We start from the raw sequence: 14,986 nt of genomic DNA, 5'->3' as shown, positions 1-14,986 counted from the left end.
CGGCCGGCCTTTGTACCTGACGGCCGAATGCTGGGTAGACATGTTGCCCTCTGCCGGCCGGCCTAATGCTGGGTAGACCTGTTGCCCTCGGCCGGCCTTTGGACGTGGCGGCCTAATGCTGGGTAGACCTGTTGCCCTCGGCCGGCCTTTGGACGTGGCGGCCGAATGCTGGGTAGACCTGTTGCCCTCGGCCGGCCTTTGGACGTGGCGGCCTAATGCTGGGTAGACCTGTTGCCCTCGGCCGGCCTTTGGACGTGGCGGCCGAATGCTGGGTAGACCTGTTGCCCTCGGCCGGCCTTTGGACGTGGCGGCCTAATGCTGGTTAGACCTGTTGCCCTCGGCCGGCCTTTGTACCTGACGGCCGAATGCTGGGTAGACCTGTTGCCCTCGGCCTGCCGTTTTACCGGCCGGCCTAATGCTGAGTAGACCTGTTGCCCTCTGCCGGCCGTGTTACCGGCCGGCCTAATGCTGGGTAGACCTGTTGCCCTCGGCCGGCCTTTGGACGTGGCGGCCTAATGCTGGGTAGACCTGTTGCCCTCGGCCGGCCTTTGTACCTGACGGCCGAATGCTGGGTAGACCTGTTGCCCTCGGCCGGCAGTGTTACCGGCCGGCCTAATGCTGGGTAGACCTGTTGCCCTCGGCCGGCCTTTGTACCTGACGGCCGAATGCTGGGTAGACCTGTTGCCCTCGGCCGGCCTTTGTACGTGGCAGCCTAATGCTGGGTAGACCTGTTGCCCTCGGCCGGCCTTTGTACCTGACGGCCGAATGCTGGGTAGACCTGTTGCCCTCTGCCGGCCGGCCTAATGCTGGGTAGACCTGTTGCCCTCGGCCGGCCTTTGGACGTGGCGGCCTAATGCTGGGTAGACCTGTTGCCCTCGGCCGGCCTTTGGACGTGGCGGCCGAATGCTGGGTAGACCTGTTGCCCTCGGCCGGCCTTTGGACGTGGCGGCCTAATGCTGGGTAGACCTGTTGCCCTCGGCCGGCCTTTGGACGTGGCGGCCTAATGCTGGGTAGACCTGTTGCCCTCGGCTGGCCTTTGGACGTGGCGGCCGAATGCTGGGTAGACCTGTTGCCCTCGGCCGGCCTTTGGACGTGGCGGCCTAATGCTGGGTAGACCTGTTGCCCTCGGCCGGCCTTTGGACGTGGCGGCCTAATGCTGGGTAGACCTGTTGCCCTCGGCCGGCAGTGTTACCGGCCGGCCTAATGCTGGGTAGACCTGTTGCCCTCGGCCCGCCGTGTTACCGGCCAGCCGAATGCTGGGTAGACCTGTTGCCCTCGGCCGGCCTTTGTACCTGACGGCCGAATGCTGGGTAGACCTGTTGCCCTCTGCCGGCCGTCTTTCCGGCTGGCCTAATGCTGGGTAGACCTGTTGCCCTCGGCCGGCCCTGGTACCGGCCGGCATAATGCTGGGTAGACCTGTTGCCCTCGGCCGGTCTTTGTCTGTGGCCGCCCGCGGCGTGGTAGTCCTGTTACCGTCGGCCGGCCTTGCAGCCCGGCCGCCGCGCGATGGCGCCCCGTCTCTTCCATCGGACGCGCGGCCCCCTTGTCGTCTCTGCAGCGGCGAGCACGCCTTCGGCGGTCGGCCTGCACGTCCGGCATGACCGCGGGCACTGGCAGCCCAGCAGGCAGCCCTGCTCTCGCGTCTTCTTCCCCCCGGCGAAAGGCGGGGCGTGAAGGCGGGCGACTTTCGGTCCCAGCCGTGCCCAGGTGTCCCTGCCGGCTCCGTGCGCCAGCATCCACTGGCGAGCTCCGCCGGCCTCTTCCCCAGCCGCGGCCCCTGTCCGCTCCGCCGTCATGGTGCCGGCACCCCACTTCCCCAAGCGCTCCCCGACAGGAGCAGGCAGCGTTGTCGCGCCCCCTCCCCGTGCTCGAATGGACCGCGGCCCTGCTCCGGGCTTCATTTCTGCAGCGCGCTCGCTCGCTCGCTCGCTCGCGCGCTCCCTCCCTCCCCCCCCCCTCCCCCCTCCCCCCGGCCGCCCACCCGCCGCGCTGCCGCCCTGCCGCAGGCTTGAGCGGCGCCGGGGCGGAGGAGGAAGGAACGCCACCCAAGCAAAAGGCTCCGAGAAAGCTGAACAGAGAGCTTCTTTGGCCAGGGACAGACGGCGCCAATCATCCCGCCGCCATCCCTGCTTGTGCACCAGGCTCTCCGCCTGCCGACCTCGGCATCAGCCTCCCGCCGCCGCCGTGTAAACTGCCCGGTGGGACCGTGGGCGGGGGCAGGAAGAGGCTGAAAGTGCTGCCAGGGAGGCTGATGGCGGAGGGCGGGGTCGCCCCCAACCGACAATGGGCAGGGCCCGAGGCAGTCTGAAAGCGCTGCCAGGGAGGCTGATGGCGGAGGGCGGGGTCGCCCCCAACCGACAATGGGCAGGGCACGAGACCGTCTGAAAGCGCTGCCAGGGAGGCTGAGGGCGGGGGGCGGGGCGCCCCCAACCGACAATGGGCAGGGCCCGAGGCAGTCTGAAAGCGCTGCCAGGGAGGCTGAGGGCGGGGGGCGGGGCGCCCCCAGCCGACAATGGGCAGGGGCCCGAGAGAGTCTGAAAGCGCTGCCAGGGAGGCTGACGGCGGGGGGCAGGGCGCCCCCAGCCGACAATGGGCAGGGGCGGGGAAAGTCTGAAAGCGCTGCATGGGAGGTTGATGGCGGAGGGCGGGCTCGCCCCCAGCGTTAATGGGTGGCTGCGGAAGACGGGGCAGGGACAGGGAGAGGGCAGGCGGCTTCGTGCCGGCCCCGGGCGCCTCGACAGCGAGCCCTCACGGCCCCCCAAACCCGCGCCGAGGCCCCAAGAGCTCTGCAGACCTTCCGCGGAAGAACCGGCCCGAAAGCGGCCACCCGCTTGCCGACGGCGGCGCCGGTCGCCTCGATGCAGCCGCCTCCGTGGGGCGGGAAGGGGCAGGGCGAGTTGTGCCAGGGCGCGGCGGCTTTGGGCCGAGTTTCGCTGCACGTACGTGCTTCCCCTGGCTGTGCTGCGGCCCGTGAGGTTCTGTTTTGTGGGGGGGGGGGCTCTGTAGGTAGGGTCTCTGGGGGACGGGGGAGGAGGCGTGGGGTAGGGAGGACGCCGTTTGGGGGGGTCAGTGTGTCAGCAGGGCGAGAACCGGGCACAGGCCCTCCGTCAGCTCGGCTGTGGGCCCAAAGGGATCACAAATAAGATTTGGCAAGAGTTTTGTTTTCCGGAAAAGATTTTCTTTCCGAGTAAATAGAAGAGGCAATCATTCAAAAAAGGCAAAGAGGAAATGAAACAAATCAAATCAAATCAAAACAAAACAAAACAAAACAAAACGAAATAAAATAAAATAATAAAATGAAATGAAAAGAAATGAAATGAAATGATGAAATAAAATGTTGTCGAAAATATGTCTTGGTCTTGAAATCGATTCTGCCGGGCGGGGCAAGGCTGCTGGAGCACTTGGGCTCCGGAGCGTTAAGAGGCTGTGGGGTTTCCCCGGCTCCGAGATGGTACAAGGATGCCTCGTCTACCCGGATCCGCGAAACGTGGCCCGTCCCGCGGCGGCCAGGTCGACGCGGCTCCGGGGCCGGTGGCGTGGGACCGCCGTCGCCGGCGAAGGCGCAGCGGCGGCGGCCGTGGCCGCGACGACCAGGTCTACACGACTCCGGGAAACTTGGCCGGTCCCGCGGCGGCCAGGTCTACTGGGCTCCGGGATGGGCGGCCGCCGTGGCCGCGGCGACCAGGTCTACCCGCCTCCGGGACCGGCGGCGTGGGTCCGCCGTCGAGGGCGAGGGCGCTGCGACGGCCGCGGCGACCGGGTCTACCTAGCTCCGGTGCGACCCGGGCTGCGTGCAGCATGGCGAAGGTAGACCTGTGGTCCGCATCACGGCGTGGGCAGACCTGGTGTCCGCAGCATGGAGCGGGTAGACATGTTGTCCGCCGCATGGAGTGGGTAGACCTGTTGTCCGCGTAATGGAGTAGTTAGACCTGGTGTCCGCAGCTTGGAGTGGGTAGACCTGTTGTCCGCAGCAAGCCGTGGGTAGACCGGTTGTCCGCAGCAAGCCGTGGGTAGACCTGGTGTCCGCAGCATGCCCTGGGTAGACCTGGTGTCCGCAGCTTGGTAGACCTGTTGCCCGATTCATGCCCTGGGTAGACCTGTTGTCCGCAGCAAGCCGTGGGTAGACCTGGTGTCCGCAGCATGCCCTGGGTAGACCTGGTGTCCGCAGCTTGGTAGACCTGTTGCCCGTTTCATGGCTGGGTAGACCTGGTGTCCGCAGCATGCCCTGGGTAGACCTGGTGTCCGCAGCTTGGTAGACCTGTTGCCCGTTTCATGGCTGGGTAGACCTGGTGTCCGCAGCAAGCCGTGAGTAGACCTGTTGCCCGTTTCATGGCTGGGTAGACCTGGTGTCCGCAGCATGCCCTGGGTAGACCTGGTGTCCGCAGCTTGGTAGACCTGTTGCCCGTTTCATGGCTGGGTAGACCTGGTGTCCGCAGCAAGCCGTGAGTAGACCTGTTGCCCGTTTCATAGCTGGGTAGACCTGGTGTCCGCAGCATGCCCTGGGTAGACCTGGTGTCCGCAGCTTGGTAGACCTGTTGCCCGTTTCATGGCTGGGTAGACCTGTTGTCCGCAGCAAGCCGTGGGTAGACCTGGTGCCCGCAGCTTGGTAGACCTGTTGCCCGATTCATGGCTGGGTAGACCTGTTGTCCGCAGCATTGAGTTGGTAGACCTGGTGTCCGCAGCATGCCCTGGGTAGACCTGGTGTCCGCAGCTTGGTAGACCTGTTGCCCGTTTCATGGCTGGGTAGACCTGTTGTCCGCAGCATTGAGTTGGTAGACCTGGTGTCCGCAGCATGCCCTGGGTAGACCTGGTGTCCGCAGCTTGGTAGACCTGTTGCCCGTTTCATGGCTGGGTAGACCTGGTGTCCGCAGCAAGCCGTGAGTAGACCTGTTGCCCGTTTCATGGCTGGGTAGACCTGGTGTCCGCAGCATGCCCTGGGTAGACCTGGTGTCCGCAGCTTGGTAGACCTGTTGCCCGTTTCATGGCTGGGTAGACCTGGTGTCCGCAGCAAGCCGTGAGTAGACCTGTTGCCCGTTTCATGGCTGGGTAGACCTGGTGTCCGCAGCATGCCCTGGGTAGACCTGGTGTCCGCAGCTTGGTAGACCTGTTGCCCGTTTCATGGCTGGGTAGACCTGGTGTCCGCAGCATGCCCTGGGTAGACCTGGTGTCCGCAGCTTGGTAGACCTGTTGCCCGATTCATGGCTGGGTAGACCTGTTGTCCGCAGCATTGAGTTGGTAGACCTGGTGTCCGCAGCATGCCCTGGGTAGACCTGGTGTCCGCAGCTTGGTAGACCTGTTGCCCGTTTCATGGCTGGGTAGACCTGTTGTCCGCAGCATTGAGTTGGTAGACCTGGTGTCCGCAGCATGCCCTGGGTAGACCTGGTGTCCGCAGCTTGGTAGACCTGTTGCCCGTTTCATGGCTGGGTAGACCTGGTGTCCGCAGCAAGCCGTGAGTAGACCTGTTGCCCGTTTCATGGCTGGGTAGACCTGGTGTCCGCAGCATGCCCTGGGTAGACCTGGTGTCCGCAGCTTGGTAGACCTGTTGCCCGATTCATGCCTGGGTAGACCTGGTGTCCGCAGCAAGCCGTGAGTAGACCTGTTGCCCGTTTCATGGCTGGGTAGACCTGGTGTCCGCAGCATGCCCTGGGTAGACCTGGTGTCCGCAGCTTGGTAGACCTGTTGCCCGTTTCATGGCTGGGTAGACCTGGTGTCCGCAGCAAGCCGTGGGTAGACCTGGTGTCCGCAGCCTGGTAGACCTGTTGCCCGATTCATGCCTGGGTAGACCTGTTGTCCGCAGCATTGAGTTGGTAGACCTGGTGTCCGCAGCATGCCCTGGGTAGACCTGGTGTCCGCAGCATTGAGTGGGTAGACCTGTTGCCCGTTTCATGGCTGGGTAGACCTGTTGTCCGCAGCTTGGTAGACCTGTTGCCCGTTTCATGGCTGGGTAGACCTGGTGTCCGCAGCAAGCCGTGAGTAGACCTGTTGCCCGTTTCATGGCTGGGTAGACCTGGTGTCCGCAGCATGCCCTGGGTAGACCTGGTGTCCGCAGCTTGGTAGACCTGTTGCCCGATTCATGGCTGGGTAGACCTGTTGTCCGCAGCATTGAGTTGGTAGACCTGGTGTCCGCAGCATGCCCTGGGTAGACCTGGTGTCCGCAGCTTGGTAGACCTGTTGCCCGTTTCATGGCTGGGTAGACCTGTTGTCCGCAGCATTGAGTTGGTAGACCTGGTGTCCGCAGCATGCCCTGGGTAGACCTGGTGTCCGCAGCTTGGTAGACCTGTTGCCCGTTTCATGGCTGGGTAGACCTGTTGTCCGCAGCATTGAGTTGGTAGACCTGGTGTCCGCAGCATGCCCTGGGTAGACCTGGTGTCCGCAGCTTGGTAGACCTGTTGCCCGTTTCATGGCTGGGTAGACCTGTTGTCCGCAGCTTGGTAGACCTGTTGCCCGTTTCATGGCGGGGTAGACCTGGTGTCCGCAGCAAGCCGTGAGTAGACCTGTTGCCCGTTTCATGGCTGGGTAGACCTGGTGTCCGCAGCATGCCCTGGGTAGACCTGGTGTCCGCAGCTTGGTAGACCTGTTGCCCGTTTCATGGCTGGGTAGACCTGGTGTCCGCAGCATGCCCTGGGTAGACCTGGTGTCCGCAGCTTGGTAGACCTGTTGCCCGTTTCATGGCTGGGTAGACCTGTTGTCCGCAGCATTGAGTGGGTAGACCTGTTGCCCGTTTCATGGCTGGGTAGACCTGGTGTCCGCAGCAAGCCGTGGGTAGACCTGGTGTCCGCAGCTTGGTAGACCTGTTGCCCGATTCATGCCTGGGTAGACCTGTTGTCCGCAGCATTGAGTTGGTAGACCTGGTGTCCGCTGCATACCCTGGGTAGACCTGGTGTCCGCAGCTTGGTAGACCTGTTGCCCGTTTCATGGCTGGGTAGACCTGTTGTCCGCAGCATTGAGTTGGTAGACCTGTTGCCCGTTTCATGGCTGGGTAGACCTGTTGTCCGCAGCTTGGTAGACCTGTTGCCCGATTCATGGCTGGGTAGACCTGGTGTCCGCAGCAAGCCGTGAGTAGACCTGTTGCCCGTTTCATGGCTGGGTAGACCTGGTGTCCGCAGCATGCCCTGGGTAGACCTGGTGTCCGCAGCTTGGTAGACCTGTTGCCCGTTTCATGGCTGGGTAGACCTGGTGTCCGCAGCAAGCCGTGAGTAGACCTGTTGCCCGTTTCATGGCTGGGTAGACCTGTTGTCCGCAGCAAGCCGTGGGTAGACCTGGTGTCCGCAGCTTGGTAGACCTGTTGCCCGTTTCATGGCTGGGTAGACCTGGTGTCCGCAGCATTGAGTTGGTAGACCTGGTGTCCGCTGCATACCCTGGGTAGACCTGGTGTCCGCAGCTTGGTAGACCTGTTGCCCGTTTCATGGCTGGGTAGACCTGTTGTCCGCAGCATTGAGTTGGTAGACCTGTTGCCCGTTTCATGGCTGGGTAGACCTGTTGTCCGCAGCTTGGTAGACCTGTTGCCCGATTCATGGCTGGGTAGACCTGGTGTCCGCAGCAAGCCGTGAGTAGACCTGTTGCCCGTTTCATGGCTGGGTAGACCTGTTGTCCGCAGCAAGCCGTGGGTAGACCTGGTGTCCGCAGCTTGGTAGACCTGTTGCCCGTTTCATGGCTGCGTAGACCTGGTGTCCGCAGCATGCCCTGGGTAGACCTGGTGTCCGCAGCTTGGTAGACCTGTTGCCCGTTTCATGGCTGGGTAGACCTGTTGTCCGCAGCATTGAGTTGGTAGACCTGTTGCCCGTTTCATGGCTGGGTAGACCTGTTGTCCGCAGCTTGGTAGACCTGTTGCCCGATTCATGGCTGGGTAGACCTGGTGTCCGCAGCAAGCCGTGAGTAGACCTGTTGCCCGTTTCATGGCTGGTTAGACCTGTTGTCCGCAGCAAGCCGTGGGTAGACCTGGTGTCCGCAGCTTGGTAGACCTGTTGCCCGTTTCATGGCTGGGTAGACCTGGTGTCCGCAGCATGCCCTGGGTAGACCTGGTGTCCGCAGCTTGGTAGACCTGTTGCCCGTTTCATGGCTGGGTAGACCTGGTGTCCGCAGCATGCCCTGGGTAGACCTGGTGTCCGCAGCTTGGTAGACCTGTTGCCCGTTTCATGGCTGGGTAGACCTGTTGTCCGCAGCAAGCCGTGGGTAGACCTGGTGTCCGCAGCTTGGTAGACCTGTTGCCCGATTCATGCCTGGGTAGACCTGTTGTCCGCAGCAAGCCGTGGGTAGACCTGGTGTCCGCAGCTTGGTAGACCTGTTGCCCGTTTCATGGCTGGGTAGACCTGTTGTCCGCAGCATTGAGTTGGTAGACCTGTTGCCCGTTTCATGGCTGGGTAGACCTGGTGTCCGCAGCATTGAGTGAGTAGACCTGTTGCCCGTTTCATGGCTGGGTAGACCTGGTGTCCGCAGCAAGCCGTGAGTAGACCTGTTGCCCGTTTCATGGCTGGGTAGACCTGGTGTCCGCAGCATGCCCTGGGTAGACCTGGTGTCCGCAGCTTGGTAGACCTGTTGCCCGTTTCATGGCTGGGTAGACCTGTTGTCCGCAGCATTGAGTTGGTAGACCTGTTGTCCGCAGCAAGCCGTGGGTAGACCTGGTGTCCGCAGCATGCCCTGGGTAGACCTGGTGTCCGCAGCTTGGTAGACCTGTTGCCCGTTTCATGGCTGGGTAGACCTGTTGTCCGCAGCAAGCCGTGGGTAGACCTGGTGTCCGCAGCATTGAGTGAGTAGACCTGTTGCCCGTTTCATGGCTGGGTAGACCTGGTGTCCGCAGCAAGCCGTGAGTAGACCTGTTGCCCGTTTCATGGCTGGGTAGACCTGGTGTCCGCAGCATGCCCTGGGTAGACCTGGTGTCCGCAGCTTGGTAGACCTGTTGCCCGTTTCATGGCTGGGTAGACCTGTTGTCCGCAGCAAGCCGTGGGTAGACCTGGTGTCCGCAGCTTGGTAGACCTGTTGCCCGTTTCATGGCTGGGTAGACCTGTTGTCCGCAGCATTGAGTTGGTAGACCTGTTGTCCGCAGCAAGCCGTGGGTAGACCTGGTGTCCGCAGCATGCCCTGGGTAGACCTGGTGTCCGCAGCTTGGTAGACCTGTTGCCCGATTCATGCCTGGGTAGACCTGGTGTCCGCAGCAAGCCGTGGGTAGACCTGGTGTCCGCAGCATGCCCTGGGTAGACCTGGTGTCCGCAGCTTGGTAGACCTGTTGCCCGTTTCATGGCTGGGTAGACCTGGTGTCCGCAGCAAGCCGTGAGTAGACCTGTTGCCCGATTCATGGCTGGGTAGACCTGTTGTCCGCAGCATGCCCTGGGTAGACCTGGTGTCCGCAGCTTGGTAGACCTATTGCCCGTTTCATGGCTGGGTAGACCTGGTGTCCGCAGCAAGCCGTGAGTAGACCTGTTGCCCGTTTCATGGCTGGGTAGACCTGGTGTCCGCAGCATGCCCTGGGTAGACCTGGTGTCCGCAGCTTGGTAGACCTGTTGCCCGTTTCAAGGCTGGGTAGACCTGGTGTCCGCAGCTTGGTAGACCTGTTGCCCGTTTCATGGCTGGGTAGACCTGTTGTCCGCAGCTTGGTAGACCTGTTGCCCGTTTCATGGCTGGGTAGACCTGGTGTCCGCAGCATGCCCTGGGTAGACCTGGTGTCCGCAGCTTGGTAGACCTGTTGCCCGTTTCATGGCTGGGTAGACCTGTTGTCCGCAGCAAGCCGTGAGTAGACCGGTTGCCCGTTTCATGGCTGGGTAGACCTGTTGTCCGCAGCATGCCCTGGGTAGACCTGGTGTCCGCAGCTTGGTAGACCTGTTGCCCGTTTCATGGCTGGGTAGACCTGTTGTCCGCAGCATTGAGTGGGTAGACCTGTTGCCCGTTTCATGGCTGGGTAGACCTGGTGTCCGCAGCAAGCCGTGGGTAGACCTGGTGTCCGCAGCTTGGTAGACCTGTTGCCCGTTTCATGGCTGGGTAGACCTGTTGTCCGCAGCATTGAGTTGGTAGACCTGGTGTCCGCTGCATACCCTGGGTAGACCTGGTGTCCGCAGCTTGGTAGACCTGTTGCCCGTTTCATGGCTGGGTAGACCTGTTGTCCGCAGCATTGAGTTGGTAGACCTGTTGCCCGTTTCATGGCTGGGTAGACCTGTTGTCCGCAGCTTGGTAGACCTGTTGCCCGATTCATGGCTGGGTAGACCTGGTGTCCGCAGCAAGCCGTGAGTAGACCTGTTGCCCGTTTCATGGCTGGGTAGACCTGTTGTCCGCAGCAAGCCGTGGGTAGACCTGGTGTCCGCAGCTTGGTAGACCTGTTGCCCGTTTCATGGCTGGGTAGACCTGTTGTCCGCAGCAAGCCGTGGGTAGACCTGGTGTCCGCAGCTTGGTAGACCTGTTGCCCGATTCATGCCTGGGTAGACCTGTTGTCCGCAGCAAGCCGTGGGTAGACCTGGTGTCCGCAGCTTGGTAGACCTGTTGCCCGTTTCATGGCTGGGTAGACCTGTTGTCCGCAGCATTGAGTTGGTAGACCTGTTGCCCGTTTCATGGCTGGGTAGACCTGGTGTCCGCAGCATTGAGTGAGTAGACCTGTTGCCCGTTTCATGGCTGGGTAGACCTGGTGTCCGCAGCAAGCCGTGAGTAGACCTGTTGCCCGTTTCATGGCTGGGTAGACCTGGTGTCCGCAGCATGCCCTGGGTAGACCTGGTGTCCGCAGCTTGGTAGACCTGTTGCCCGTTTCATGGCTGGGTAGACCTGGTGTCCGCAGCAAGCCGTGGGTAGACCTGGTGTCCGCAGCTTGGTAGACCTGTTGCCCGTTTCATGGCTGGGTAGACCTGTTGTCCGCAGCATTGAGTTGGTAGACCTGTTGTCCGCAGCAAGCCGTGGGTAGACCTGGTGTCCGCAGCATGCCCTGGGTAGACCTGGTGTCCGCAGCTTGGTAGACCTGTTGCCCGATTCATGCCTGGGTAGACCTGTTGTCCGCAGCAAGCCGTGGGTAGACCTGGTGTCCGCAGCATGCCCTGGGTAGACCTGGTGTCCGCAGCTTGGTAGACCTGTTGCCCGTTTCATGGCTGGGTAGACCTGGTGTCCGCAGCAAGCCGTGAGTAGACCTGTTGCCCGATTCATGGCTGGGTAGACCTGGTGTCCGCAGCATGCCCTTGGTAGACCTGGTGTCCGCAGCAAGCCGTGAGTAGACCTGTTGCCCGTTTCATGGCTGGGTAGACCTGGTGTCCGCAGCATGCCCTGGGTAGACCTGGTGTCCGCAGCTTGGTAGACCTGTTGCCCGTTTCAAGGCTGGGTAGACCTGGTGTCCGCAGCTTGGTAGACCTGTTGCCCGTTTCATGGCTGGGTAGACCTGGTGTCCGCAGCAAGCCGTGAGTAGACCTGTTGCCCGTTTCATGGCTGGGTAGACCTGGTGTCCGCAGCATGCCCTGGGTAGACCTGGTGTCCGCAGCTTGGTAGACCTGTTGCCCGTTTCATGCCTGGGTAGACCTGTTGTCCGCAGCAAGCCGTGGGTAGACCTGTTGCCCGTTTCATGGCTGGGTAGACCTGTTGTCCGCAGCATGCCCTGGGTAGACCTGGTGTCCGCAGCTTGGTAGACCTGTTGCCCGTTTCATGGCTGGGTAGACCTGTTGTCCGCAGCATTGAGTGGGTAGACCTGTTGCCCGTTTCATGGCTGGGTAGACCTGGTGTCCGCAGCAAGCCGTGGGTAGACCTGGTGTCCGCAGCTTGGTAGACCTGTTGCCCGTTTCATGGCTGGGTAGACCTGTTGTCCGCAGCATTGAGTTGGTAGACCTGGTGTCCGCTGCATACCCTGGGTAGACCTGGTGTCCGCAGCTTGGTAGACCTGTTGCCCGTTTCATGGCTGGGTAGACCTGTTGTCCGCAGCATTGAGTTGGTAGACCTGGTGTCCGCAGCATGCCCTGGGTAGACCTGGTGTCCGCAGCTTGGTAGACCTGTTGCCCGTTTCATGGCTGGGTAGACCTGGTGTCCGCAGCAAGCCGTGGGTAGACCTGGTGTCCGCAGCATGCCCTGGGTAGACCTGGTGTCCGCAGCTTGGTAGACCTGTTGCCCGTTTCATGGCTGGGTAGACCTGTTGTCCGCAGCAAGCCGTGGGTAGACCTGGTGTCCGCAGCATGCCCTGGGTAGACCTGGTGTCCGCAGCTTGGTAGACCTGTTGCCCGTTTCATGCCCTGGGTAGACCTGGTGTCCGCAGCTGGGTAGACCTGTTGTCCGCAGCAAGCCGTGGGTAGACCTGGTGTCCGCAGCATGCCCTGGGTAGACCTGTTGTCCGCAGCTTGGTAGACCTGTTGCCCGTTTCATGGCTGGGTAGACCTGTTGTCCGTAGCATTGAGTGGGTAGACCTGGTGTCCGCAGCATGCCCTGGGTAGACCTGGTGTCCGCAGCTTGGTAGACCTGTTGCCCGTTTCATGGCTGGGTAGACCTGGTGTCCGCAGCATTGAGTGGGTAGACCTGTTGCCCGTTTCATGGCTGGGTAGACCTGGTGTCCGCAGCAAGCCGTGGGTAGACCTGTTGTCCGCAGCATGCCGTGGGTAGACCTGGTGTCCGCAGCTTGGTAGACCTGTTGCCCGATTCATGCCTGGGTAGACCTGTTGTCCGCAGCAAGCCGTGGGTAGACCTGGTGTCCGCAGCATGCCCTGGGTAGACCTGTTGTCCGCAGCTTGGTCGACCTGTTGCCCGTTTCATGGCTGGGTAGACCTGTTGTCCGCAGCAAGCCGTCGGTAGACCTGTTGCCCGTTTCATGGCTGGTAGACCTGTTGTCCGCCGCCGGCCTGGAAGTACTCCAAGGGGTCGCTGTTTCTCGCTGCCTCCGGCTATGTCATCGTAGAAGGCGGCGTGCGCCACTGCGCCCCCTCGGTCACGTACATCGGTTCTCTTTCCGGCCTCCGCCGCTTCGGGCCCATCTGTCCGTATTATGGGAACGAGGTGACGGGCCGTATCCCCACAGGCTGTTGCCGTGCCTGTGTCCGTGGCGGAGAAGGGCGGACGCGCGTGCGGTCGCCAGGGCCAGAAGAACACCGCCGATGTCGGGGCGAGTCGCGTGGCTTCGTCCGGCTTCCCGTCTTACCCAGTTCGACTGGGACAGGTTAGCCCAGAGAGAGAGACCGATGCGATCCGAGAGCCGCTCCCCGGCCCAGGCGAGGCTGCGTGCTCAGTCGGGGGAGAAGCGAGAAAGCCCCCAGAGAGACCGATGCGATCCGAGAGCCGCTCCCCGGCCCAGGCCGAGGCTGCGGGTTCAGTCCGGGGGAGAAGCGAGAAAGCCCCCAGAGAGAGCGATGCGATCCGAGAGCCACCGCGCTCCCCCGGCCCAGGCGAGGCTGCGTTGTTCCAGGCGGGGGAGAAGCGAGAAAAAGGCCCAGAGAGAGGGCGAGAAAGCCGCGAGTGTGTCCCGCTCCGGCCCGGCTGCTGCCGGTTTCGTGACAACGGGGAGCCGGGCGCCCGCTCGCTCCCCCGGGGATGGTGGCGGGCGAGGCGGCGGCGCCTCGCCCCTTTTCTGCCCGGCCTTAAGCCGGGGCCCCGCCCGCTCGCCGGGTGCGGCATTTCTTCGGCTGTCGGTCCCGGTGCACGCTGGTGGCCGGCAGCCGGGGCTGGATTTCTGTGGGGCCGGCCCGGGGTTGTGTTGAGCCTGCCCGGGCTTTCCCTGGCCCCCCTCCCCGAGAGCCCCCCGGGCGTGGCTCGCTTGGCCGAGGTTGGCTGCGCCTCGTTTCCCGCTCCCGACCTGTGTTGCCAGAGTTGTGTCCGTATCGAAAGGGCAGCGGGGGACATGCAGTGGGGCGTGTGGCCTCGCCTCTCGGCTTCGCTTGCTTGCCTGCGAAGGGGGGCTCGGTGACGGGAGTGTCCGGCCCTGCCGTGTGTTGTTGAAGTCGTCCCCCTTCCTCGGCCCTAAGCCGGGGACCCGCGTGTAGCGGGCAGAATTTTTCCGGGGCGGCGGTCGGCCGCGGTGGCCGGCCGTGTCCCCCCCCCAGGACGGACCCCGCAACCCAACAGAGAGCGAGCGAGCGAGTGAGCCCCCGAGAGTGTGTCGTGGGCGGGGCGGCGGCGCCTCGCCCTTTCTCGGTATCGGCCGGGCGCGATCGAGGCACCGTGCCGGGGCGGCCCGTGGTGTCTGGCCTGCCCCGGCTGCCGTGGTTGCCGTTGCCGGCGGGGGCTGGGTTTTGCGAGCGGCTCCGTTCTTTTTTATTAAAGCGTGCCGGTGTGCGGGGCAGTGTGGGGGTGCCCGCCCGGCCTCCGTTCTTTTTCTCTCGCGGCCCTAAGCCGCGGCACCGAGAAGCGCGCGCTGACGAAGGGTCACGGGCCGCCACCGAAGCGAAAGCGAAAGGCGAGAGAGAAGGGCTGGCTGTGTTGGCGAGTGAGAAAAGAGACCGTATGTCCGGTGGTTGGAGGGGTTTTACGGGAGGAGTTGAGAGGCGCGTTCTCGCCCCCACCCCTGGCTCGTGACCCCCGTGGCTAGCACGGGTCGTGCGACGCATGGCGTGCTTTTTTTTTAGTTTTTTTTTTGGTGCGGTGGCTTGCCCTTCCCCCCGGCTTTTTTTCCGGGTGGGAAGCCGATCGCTGCGAGGCGGGCGAAAGCCGGTGGCCCGCGGCGTGGTCGGTGGCAGCTGCTCCGTTTTCCGTTGTCTTGCGGCCCGCGGGCGGGTGGCGGCACCCCCCGCTCTCTTCCTCTGCTGCGTGATCGATCCCGAAGGTTGCAAGCGGCCCGCCGGCGTCGGGGGCCTAGGGAGCGTCGGGGAGGCTCGGCGGCGCCAAGGGAGGGCCTCTCGGGGACGTGTCCCGCTCGCACGCATGTTGGAGCCCTGCTCCGTTGCCGTTGTCCCAGGAACCCGCGGCCGCGGGGGCTCCCCGTTGCCCCGCGGCTGCTTTTCTTTCTGTCCCCGTCCGATCGATGAGGCTTTTCGGGTCGCGTCGGAAAGGGCCCCCGGCGGGCCGGCTCCTCCGGGCGAAGTCTCGGTGGTGTCCGGTCCCTCGAGCAGGGCGG

The sequence above is a fragment of the Sturnus vulgaris genome, unplaced genomic scaffold (genome assembly GCF_052056855.1).
Source record: "Sturnus vulgaris isolate bStuVul1 unplaced genomic scaffold, bStuVul1.hap1 Scaffold_182, whole genome shotgun sequence".
NCBI lineage: Eukaryota > Metazoa > Chordata > Aves > Passeriformes > Sturnidae > Sturnus > Sturnus vulgaris.
This window is presented reverse-complemented; position numbering follows the sequence as displayed.